We start from the raw sequence: 12,046 nt of genomic DNA on the forward strand, positions 1-12,046 counted from the left end.
TATCATAGAAAAATAGTTTTATAAGAAAATACACCATATTTTCAAAGATGGACACAAACTTGAAATCTTGTAAAAAGTTTAGTGTTTTCTTCCAAGTTTGTGCGCAACTATTCAATGATGATTACTATCAAAAGATAGTCTTCATCAATGTTTTTCAAAAATATTTTAAAATGATTTTCAAAACCAATATCCAACCATGTTCTTTGGGCTCAATGCACATGACTTGTACATTAGCTTTACCAATGATTGGAAAACACATAACTATGTGTTTTGATGAACCTAAAACTCAAAAGAATGAACTAAATCAACATCTTGAGTTTTGTTCATCATCCTAACATCTCACTTGTATTTAATGTGTACTAAAACACATACAAGTCACCTTATAGTTCTTAGTGAGATGTAAAGTTTTGATTTTGCCCTAATATAGGGATCATGCATATCTATCTAGGCATTTTGAGTTGTAAACATCCACCAAGAATGTTACTTGTTAATAAATTCCATTAGTCCTTAATTTACAAGGAAATAAAATAATGCATGATGATGTTATGACATACATCAAAAGGAAATAATTTTCAAAAGAAAATTTCCTATGACTACATGATGTATGTATGACATGACATGGTATTTTTTTTATGTTTTACCATAATAAAACATGAATGTAAAAATAAACATGATGTCATGACATATGATGGGCAAACAAAGCATGACAAGTTTTAGCATTAATGAAATATCCTTAGATTTCCTATCTAAGTATTCTAAAACCTTAGCTAAATTAAGATTTAAAACCTAGATTGCCCACTATTTCCCAAGAAAATGCCAATAATCCAATTTTGACATTTCTTTTGTTTTTCCTAATTTATGCCAATTTAAATTAACCATATTCCTCAAATTTTGGCACAATTTTCTCTTTTAAAGAGTAGCCAATTTAGTTAAGGTATGCATTGCCTTTAATTTCCCAAGAACATACCAAAATCCCAACTTGGTAGTTCTTATGATTTTCCTAATTTGTGTCACTTAAAATATCATCCAATTTATCAAATTGTGACATATTTTACTCTTATAAGAGTAAATAAAAATTCTTTTCATTTTCAAAGGTTAACAATAACCTTGAAAATGCTCCCCGAATGTCAACTTCATCAAAGTTGGGTTAACTACCCTTCTAATCGGAGTTGACACTCTCTAACTCATCAATAGGGTAGAGAAAATGCTCCTAGGAACCCAACACCTATTGGTGCTCCTTGGATGCTTTAGGTACTCACTAGGGATAACTTCCCTAGATACCTTCTTAGTGACATTGTCAGGCTTCTTAGAAGCCTTGGTCACTTTTTCTAGATCAACTCTAGGGATTGCTTCCCTTGTGACCTTCTTTGTGACTTTCTTGGACTTCTTAGAAGTCTTAGTCACTTTTGTTGTAAAAATACTCTTAGGAATAACCTTCATAGTATTTTTGACTTGACCACTAGGCCTAGGGTTAGTTCCATAGCTATATGGAACCCTATGGTAAGAAGGCACATCCTTTTTTGATTTTAGATTTGTATCCCAAACCTCTATTACCCTTAGATGACCCTTGTTGTCCTAAACCTAGATTTTGCTCATTTTGCCCTTTTAGGATATTTTCCATCCTTTTTAGGGTCTTTTCCATTTTATCAAGCCTTGACCTCAAAACTTGATTTTCTATCATTAAATCCTTAGTTTTTGGTTTTTCAATGAATCCATGAGCAATTTTATTTTTAGGCTTGTAACTAAAACTCTTAGTTCTCTTGCTTAGATTTTCATCTACCTTCCTAAACCTAGGTGTGGTAGTTTTAGCATATAGAGCCACATGTTTTTCTTTACAGCTCTCATGCTTTCTATTCTTATGGTAAATAGCATTAAAATGATAAAAATTAAAACTAGCATGCTTTTTACCATTGTTCAAGGGAATATGCTCAATAAATGATATCTTTCTTTTTACCTTGGAAGCTCCCCCTTGACTTGTACTTCCTCCAAGAGCTTTGATCGCTTTCTTCCCCTTGGGACATTGGCTCCGGTAATGTCCCTTTTGATTGCAAGAGAAGCACACAATGTGCTCCTTGCTCTTCTTTATTCTGGAGACGGTCTCCTTGGGCTTCACCTTGCCCTTTAGTGCCACTTGGCTCTTCTCCTTGGCCAATTTGGGGCACTTGCTCTTGTAATGCCCTTTTACCCTACACTCAAAGCAAATAATGTGATTTTTATTTTTAATTGAAATGTTTATACCTTCATGTGTAGGGATGACACTTTCTCCTTTGGATCCGGAGATAGAGGCTTCCTCTTGATCCGACAATGATGCTCCTCCAATAGATTTGACTTGACTTGTGGAGGTGGAAGCTTCTTCATCCTCTTCTTCTCTTGACTCGGATGTGGAGGCTTCTTCTTGCTCCGGTGTCAATGATCTACACTCCCCCTCAATCCTAGAGGTGGAGGCTTCTTCATCTTCATCTTCTACATGGAACAAGGAGTATGCCCTCTCCTTGCCCTCTTCATTGCATTCCTTTGAAGATGAAGTTTCTTGGACTTCTTCTTTGGAAGTTGAGCATCTCTCAACCTCGGAGTCCTCTTCCTCTTGGTCTTGATCCAATGAGTCACCCTCTTTAGATTCTTCTTGATCTTGTACAGTGGAGGGGATCTCATGAATCTTGGCCAATTTGCTCCATAGCTCTTTGGCATCCTTGAATTGTCCAACTTGAGCCAAAATATTGCTTGGCAATAAATTTACCAAAAGCTTGGTCACTTTATCATTTGCTTTGATCCTTTGTTCTTGATCTTGACTCCATTTGCTTTTCTTGAGAGGCTTGCCCTTGGAGTTTGTTGGAGCTTCAAAACCTTCTATAAGAGCAAACCATTGCTCTATCTCCATCATCAAGAAATTCTCGATCTTTGATTTCCAAAGATCGAAGCTTGTTGAAGTAAATGATGGAGGCACCCTTGTATCGAATCCAAGCCCGTCTTGGAATTTCATTTGAAGTTGAGCTTCTTGTGATGACGTCTTCGACTTGTAGAATTGCTCCAACTTCTTCACCCTCTAGCTTGTTGACCCTTCCTGCGATGATTCCGGTGAAGAGCGGCCTCGCTCTGATACCACTTGTTGGGAACGATTATGTAGCTAGAGGGGGGGGGGGTGAATAGCTCGGTGCACTCGTCTTGCTCCTCGTTGCTTGTTTCTTCAAGATATGCAGCGGAAAATACAAAGAAACAAATACACAACGCTAACAAGAGGATTTACTTGGTATCCACCTCACAAGAGGTGACTAATCCAAGGATCCACACACTCACGCACCCTCCATTATGAAAACACTCCTTTATGGTAACTACCAAAGGCGGAGAAGCCCTACAAGTTCACACTACAAGAAGAAAGGGAAAGGGAACAAAATACAAGCTAAAAGCTTACAAGTTAGCACAAGAAAACCCTAACCCTAGATTTCTTCTTCTTGCTGTAGATCCGCCTCTTGACTTGGAAGATCCTCCAAGAACTTCAAGAACTGGCGGTGAGAACTCTGTGGAGAAGCTCTGTGAAGATCTGTGCTCGCTGGAGAAGAAGCCGTGGAAGTTCTGCAAGTTCTCTACCGAGAGAACAGCTTGCCAGCAGCTAAATACGACGCCAATGGTCGGATCCCGATCGATTGGATTGCTCCCAATCGATCGGGGATGCTTTGGATCGATCGGCTGATCGATCCAGAGCGCCTCTGTGCTCGCTAGGAATTGCCTGAATCGATCGGCTGATCGATCTAGGGCTTATCGCGCGAAATCATGCCTCCCAATCGATCGCCCGATCGATTGGGGGCTCTGGATCGATCGGCTGATCGATCCAGAGCTCCTCTGTTCGCGCGACACTTCTCCCCAATCGATACACTGATTGATTGGGAGAAGGCTTGTCGCGGGCACTCACCCAATCGATCGGCTGATCGATTTGGCATGAGCCAATCGATCGGCTGATCGATCCAGCTCCTTGATTTTGCCTAAAATCAAGTCCAATGCCCCTTAAACCAACATCCGGTCACCTATGACCTGTTGGTACATCATGCCTAGCATCCGGTCACCCTTGACTTGCTAGGACTCCCTTATCAAGTGTTCGATGAATCCCTTTGACCCACTTGGACTTTCCTCCTCGTGCCAACTATCCGGTCAATCCCTTTGACCTACTTGGTCTTTCCAACACATGCTAAGTATCCGATCAATCCCTTTGACCTACTTGGACTTTCCAACACCAAATGTTCGATCAGCCTTGATCCATCTGGATTTCCTTATGCCTGGTTTCACTCACCAGGACTTTCCCAATTGCCTGGCTTCACTCACCAGGACTTCCTTCTGCCTAGCTTCACTCACTAGGTCTTTCACCTGGCTTCACTCACCAGGATTTCCATCTGTCTGGCTTCACTCACCAGGACTTTCACCTAGCTTTACTCACTAGGATTTCCATCTGCCTGGCTTCACTGGCTTCACTCACCAGGACTTTCACCTAGCTTCACTCACTAGGATTTCCTTCTGCCTGGCTTCACTCACCAAGACTTTCACCTAGCTTCACTCACTAGGATTTCCAGTCAAGTATCCAGTCAACCTTGACCTACTTGACTCTCCTTCACAATCTCACCACATGAACAATTGCACCTACAATCTTCATGTGTTGTCTACATGTATTGTCAAAAATCGAAAGCCAAACATCAACACTCGAGCTTGACTCAATCCAAGCTCAGTCAACTAGGTCAACCTTGACCTAGGGATATTGCACCAACAAATCTAAGCCTTGTTTAATGTTTGTTACTTTTTAAAAGAGTAATTTGTGCCAAAATTTGAGGAATATGCTTAATTTAAATTGGCACAATGTAGGAAAAGCAAAGGAAATGTCAAAATTGGGGTTTGGCATTTTCTTGGGAAATAGTGGGCGATCTAGGTTTTAAAATTTTAATTTAGCTAAGGGTTAAGGATACTTAGATAGATAATCTAGGTATTTAGTTATGCTAAAGTTTGCCATGATTGTTTACCCATCATATGCCATGACATCATATTTTGCATTCATGATTATTATGAAAAACACAAAAATATCATGTCATGTCATACATACATCATGTAGTTCTAGGAAAATTTTCTTTTGAAAGTTATTTATCTTTGATGTATATCATATCGCATCAGGCATAACTTTTAAATTCCTTGCAATTAAGGACAAATGACATTCATTAACAAGTAACATCCTTGGTGGATGTTCCTATCCTCAAAATGCCTAGATAGATATGCATGATCCAGATTAGGGCAAACTAAAATTTTACATCTCACAAAGAACTATAAGGTGACTTGTATGTGTTCTCATACACATTAGATGCAAGTGAGATGTTAGGATGATGAACAAAACTCAAGATGTTGATTTAGTGCATTCTTTTGAGTTTTATGTTCATCAAAACATATAGTTATGTGTTTTTCAATCATTAGGAAAGCTAATGTACAAGTCATGTGCATTGAGCCCAAAGAACATGGTTGGATATTGGTTTTGAAAATCATTTTAAAATGCTTTTGGAAACCCTTGATGAAGACTATCTTTTGATAGTAATCATCATTGAAAAGTTAGACACAAATTAGAAAAAACACTAAAGTTTTTACAAGTTTTCAAGTTTATGTCAATCTTAGAAAATTGAAAGTATTTTCATAGAAAACTATTTTTCCTTGATAATATATGCCCTAAGGAATGTCTACATGAATTTTCATGATTTTCGAATTTTGTAGAATATTTGGGGAGTTTCTGAAATTGACTGAAAGTGAATTTCGGCATTTTCAGAGCTTCAATCGATCACCCGATCGATTGGAGTGCCTCAATCGATCGGGCGATCGATTGAGAGGAGTTTTCCCGCGAGTAGAAGCTCGCTGGATTGATCATCCGATCGATCCACACAGTCTGAATCGATCAGTGGATCGATTCAGCAGGGTTCAATCCATTGGGACCCAACTCCAATCGATTGGGAATGCTGATTTTGGCTGGGAAAGCTTGATTTAAGCATTTTGAACCACCTTTAGTCGAAGTAACCATTCCTTACCCCTCAAAACACATTTGTATATATTTAAGGGGAGTTTTCATGATAAAAACAAGGACGGATTGGTTAAGGGAGACTAAGTAAAGGTTTAGATTGAGGTTTGGTTTCAATATTGAATTTTTGAACCTAAAAACTTCTAAATTTGGGTTTCCTAAAGTTTTAGAGATTTCAAGTCATTGTTGGTGCAATGACAGAAGTTACGTGCATGTCTTTAGGGGGAGTTACTCTTTAAGGACATGAAAATCTATTTTTCATACACCTTGGAAGGTGGTTAACCTTCTTTATCGAAAACGCTCAAGGTTGGGCATTTGAATGTAATGGAGAGTGGATATCTTCATTATTCAAGTAGTATATGCTCACGAATGAGCATTTGATAACAATGAAGGGTATGAGACCTTCATTTGAATTGTGTGTGAATATACCAAGTGGTGTATGCTCAAGGATGAGCGTTGACAATAATGAAAGGTATAGGATCTTCGTTATTGTGTTGTGCACAACGAGTGAAGTTGTAAACAACGTTGGGTAACTCTTCAGGGGGAGAGTTTTTTATGTGTGCCAATAGAGGGAGAATGTGTGGTTAAGTTATGCCTTCATTACATGAAGAAGGAGTTTGCCTTCTGGGAAAGGGGAAGAATGAAGGAAACTATTATTCATATATTGGCATGAAAGGAGTTGAGGCTATGAGATTAGCCTAACTTAAAAGTGGTATTGTCAAACATCAAAAAGGGGGAGATTGTTGGTGTAATATTCCCTTGGTTAAGGTTGACCTGGTTGACTAAGCTTGAGTTGGCTCAAGCTTGAGTCTTGTTATTTGGGTTTCGATGTTTGATAATACATGGAGATTGCATGTGCAATTGTTCATGTGGGAGATTGTGAAGAAGAGTCAAGTAGGTCAAGGATTGACTGATACTTGACTGGAAAATCCTGATGAGTGAAGCCAGGTGGAAGACCTAGTGAGTGAAGCTAGGCAGAATGGAAAGTCCTAGTGAATGAAGCTAGGCAGAAGGAAGTCCTAGTGAGTGAAGCTAGGCAGAAGGAAAATCATGGTGAGTGAAGCCAGGTGAAAAGTCCTTGCGAGTGAAGCCAGACAGAAGAGAAGTCCTAGTGAGTGAAGCTAGGCAGAAGGAAAGTCCTGGTGAGTGAAGCCAGGCAGATGTGAAAAGTCCTAGCGAGTGAAGCAAGGCAGAAGGGAAGTCCTAGTGAGTGAAGCTAGGCAGAAGGAAAGTCCCGGTGAGTGAAGCCAGATAGATGAGAAAATCCTAGTGAGTGAAGCTAGGCAGAAGGGAAGTCATGGTGAGTGAAGCCAGGCACAAGGAATCCATATGGATCAAGGTTGATCGGACATCTGGTGTTGGAAAGACCAAGTAGGTCAAAGGGATTGACCGGATACTTGGCACGAGGAGAAAAATCCAAGTGGGTCAAAGGGATTGACCAGACACTTGGTGAGGGAGTTCTAGCAGGTCGAGGATGACCAGATGCTAGGCATGATGTATCAACAGGTCATGGTTGATCCGACGTTGGTTTAGGGGACTTTGGACTCGGTTTTAGGCAAAAACAGGAGCTAGATCGATCAGCCGATCGATTGGCTCATACCAAATCGATCGGCTGATCGATTGGGTGAGCCCCCGTAACAAACCTCCTCCCAATTGATCAGTGGATCGATTGGGGAGAAGTGTCGCGCGAATAGAAAGCATCCCAATCGATCAGCCAATCGATTGGGAGCCTCCAATCGATTGGTCGATCGATTGGGAGGTGCGATTTCGTGCGACAAGCCCTGGATCGATCGGCCTATCGATCCAGGCAATTCCCGAGAGCACAGAGGCGCTCTGGATAGATCGACCGATCGATCCAAAGCCTCCCCAATCGAGTGGGAGCAATCCAATCGATTGGGATTCGATCGTTGGCATCGTATTTAGCTGTTGGCGAGCGTTTCTCTCAGTAGAACTCTCGGCTTTCTTCTCCAGTGACAACAGCAACCATAGAGCTTCTCCACAGTCACTCTGACGCCAGATCTTGAAGGTTCTTGGAGGCATTTCCAAGTCAAGAGGTGAATCTACAGCAAGAAGAAGAAGCTAGGGTTAGGGTTTCTTGTGTAAACCGTGTAAGCTTTCCCTTGTATTTGCTTCTCTTTGTTTCTTGTTGTATTGAGAGTATTGTACGGCTTCTCTGCCTTCGGTAGTTACCGAAAAGAAGTGTTTACATAGTGGAGGGTGCGTGAGTGTGTGGATCCTTGGACTAGTCACTTCTTCTTGAGGTGGATACAAAGTAAATCCCTAGTGTTAGCATTGTGTGTTTGTTTCTTTGTATTTTCCGCTGCATTTCATCACAAAAAGCAAGCATCGACGAGCACGAGATCGTATCGAGCTATTCACCCCACCCCCCCTCTAGCTACATTTCTACCCTAACAGTGTCTAACTTTCCAATGATGATTACTATCAAAAGATAGTCTTCACTAAGGTTTTCTAAAAGCATCTTAAAATCATTTTCAAAACCAATATCCTACCATGTTCTTTGGGCTCAATGCACATGATTTGTACATTAGCTTTCCCAATGATTGGAAGTCACATAACTATGTGCTTTGATGAACCTAAAACTCAACAAGATGCACTAAATCAATATCTTGAGTTTTGTTCATCATCCTAACATCTCACTTGTATCTAACGTGTACTAAAAATACATACAAGTCACCTTATAGTTCTTTGTGAGATGTATATTTAGTTTTGCCCTAAACTAAGGGATCATGCATATTTATCTAGGCATTATGAAACTTGTGATCATCCACCTAGGATGCCATTTGTTATAATCCCACTTGTTGGGATATTTACCATTCTTAATAAATACCTTTTGTCCTTAATTACAAGGAAATTAAAATAATGCATGATATTTTATAGCATACATCAAAATAAGTAATTTTCAAAAGAAAAACATGCTATAACTACATGATGTATGTATGACATGACATGATATTTTTATATTTTTCATAATAAAGATGAATACAAAAATAAATATGATGTCATGACGTATAATATGCAATCAATCATGACATTTTAGCATAAATAAAATATACCTAGATAATCTATCTAAGTATCCTTAAACCTTAGCTGAAACCTTAAAATTAAGTCTAGATTGCTTATGTCTTGAAGGAATGCCAAAACCCAACTTGGCATTTCTTTTACCCCTTTTCTATTTGTGTCAATTGAAATTAAGAATTCAATCATCAAATATTTGTTTGGCACATATTACTCTCTTTAAGGATCAAACATTTAGATTAAGACTTAATTTTGCTCTTAATCCCTTAAGAACATACTAATATCTCAACTAGACATTTCTTATCCTTTCTCCAAGTGTGTCAACTTACCTTTGATGCGATTCCTCAAGGTTTGGCACAACTTACTCTTCCAAAGGGTAATTAATTTGATTAAGGTTTAAATTTTCCCTTAACCCCTCAATAGAATACCAAATTTCCAACTTGGTATTTCTTTCTGCATTTGTGACAATTTAAATTTAAGTCCAATTCCTCAAATTTTGGCATATTTATCCTTCCAAAGGAGTAATCACCTTATATTTTAAGCCCGAATTTGCCCTTGACTCCTTAAGAACATACCAAAATCCCAACTTGGTAGTTCATATGATTCTCCAAATTATGTCAATTTAATTCACACATAATTCCTTAAGATTTGGCACATGTTACTCTTTCCAAGAGTCACAATTTGATTAAGGTTTACATTTCCCTTAACTCCATAAGAAAATGTTGAATTCCAAATTTGACATTACTTTTGCTTCTCTCAAGTGTGTCAATTTTAAATTAGAACAACTCCTCAAATTTTGACACATTCTACTCTTTCGAAGAGTAACACTAATAATCCTTTTCATTTTCAAAGGTTAGTGAAAACTTAAAAATGCTCTCAAGTGTCAACTTTAACAAGGTTGGGTTAACTACCCTTCTAATTGGAGTTGACACTCTCTAAACCCATCTAGGGTGTAGAGAATATGCTCCTAGGAACTCAAAACCTATTGGTGCTCCTTGGATGCTCTAGGTACTCACTAGGGATAACTTCCCTAGTTACCTTCCTAAGGACCTTTCTAGGCTTCTTAGAAGCCTTGGTCACTTCTACTAGTTCAACTCTAGAGATTGCTTCCCTTGTGACCTTCTTTGTAACTTGGTTTGACTTCTTAGAAGTCTTAGTCACATTGGTCTTGACAAGCGTACTCTTAGGGATGACTTCCCTAGTATTTTTGGCTTGACCTCTAAACTTAGGGTTGGTCCCATAGCTATATGGAATCTTATGGTATTGAGTCTCACTCTTCTTGGCTTTGGGTTTATATCCCAAACCTTTATGACTATTGAATGACTCTTGCCTAGTTCACCCTAGAGTTTGCTCATTTTGACCCTTAGGTATATTTTTCATTCTTGCTAGAGTCCTCTCTAAGTTATCAAGTCTTGACCTCAAGACTTGATTTTCCATCATTAAATCCATAGGTTTGGATATTTCTTGACCCCTATGAGCATTTCTATATTTAGGCATGTATCTAAAATCCTTAGAGTTATTGCCTAAATTGTTATCTACCTTCCTAACCTTAGGTATGGTAGTTCTAGCATGAGGAGAAATATATTTATCCTTAAAGCCATCATGCCTCCTATTCTCATGATAATTAGCATCAAAATGATAAAAGTTATTTCTAGCATGCTTTTTATCTTGTGTCAAAGGAATAGGTTCATTAAATGATACCTTGGGTTTGCTCTTAAAAGCTCCCCCTAGACTTGTGCTTCCTCCTCTAACTTTAATTGGCTTCTTCCCTTTAGGGCATTGACTCCGGTAATGCCCATTTTGATTGCATGAGAAGCACACAATGTGCTCTTTGCTCTTGCGTTCCGTGGGACCAATCTCCTTGGGCTTCTCCTTGCCCTTGGGTACTACTTGGCCCTTCTTCTTGGCCAATTTGGAACACTTACTCTTGTAGTGCCCATGCTCCCTACACTCAAAGAAAATGATATGATTTTTATTATTCACAATGCAAATTTCTATACCTTTGCTTGTAGGGGTAGCACTCAATCCTCCATTTGATTTATCTTATGTTGTGGAGGTGGCATCATCATCTTCTTCTTCTCCTCTTGAGGGTGTGGGTGCTTCCACCTCTTCAACTCTCGAGGATGTGGATGCTTCCACCTCTTCCTCTCTCGAAGATGTGGATGATCTCTCATCTTCCTTTTCCTCTTCTTCCTTCTCCTCCTCGAATGTTGACCTCATGTCAACATCGGAATGGTCCTTCTCCTCTTGGACCACTGAGTCCTTCTCCTTGGGCTCCTCCACACCTTGGAATTGTGTAGGGTTCTCATGATATGCAGTGATCTTTTTCCAAAGATCACTTGCACTTGTGTATTCACCTACACTCACAATAATATTAGAGGGTAATAAGTTTAACAATATATTTGTTACCTCCTTATCCGCCTCTGCTTGCTCCCATTGTTCCTTGATCCAATGTCGAGGTCAGAGGCGCTTCCCTTTCTTATCTATTGGAGCTTCAAATGGGTCCTCCAAGACCACCCATTGGTTCTAATCCATTTGGAACCAAGTCTCCAACCTTGTCCTCCAAAAATTGAAGTCTTCTTTGTCGTACGGAGGTGGAATTCGGATGCCCCATCTGAGAGGTCCTTCACTCTCCATCTTCTTCTTCCTCTAGCTTCTTGCTCTCTTGGCGGTTAGTCCGTAGAAGAGCCACCTCACTCTGATACCAATTGTTGGGACCTTTGTGCCTGCTAGAGGGGGGGGGGGTGAATAGCGGCTCGTCGCACACTTGTGCTTGCTTCGTCAGTTGCGTCTTGATGATGTGCAGCGGAAATAAAGTACAAGACTCATACAACGCTAACAAGTAGATTTACTTAGTATCCACCTCAAGAAGAGGTGACTAATCCAAGGATCCACACATGACACGGTATCTCCACTATGAACAACTCCTTCTCTGTCGCAGCCGGAGGCGGAGAAGCCTCATACAAACTCACACAACAA

Source organism: Zingiber officinale, chromosome 1A (genome assembly GCF_018446385.1).
Source record: "Zingiber officinale cultivar Zhangliang chromosome 1A, Zo_v1.1, whole genome shotgun sequence".
Taxonomy (NCBI): Eukaryota; Viridiplantae; Streptophyta; class Magnoliopsida; order Zingiberales; family Zingiberaceae; genus Zingiber; species Zingiber officinale.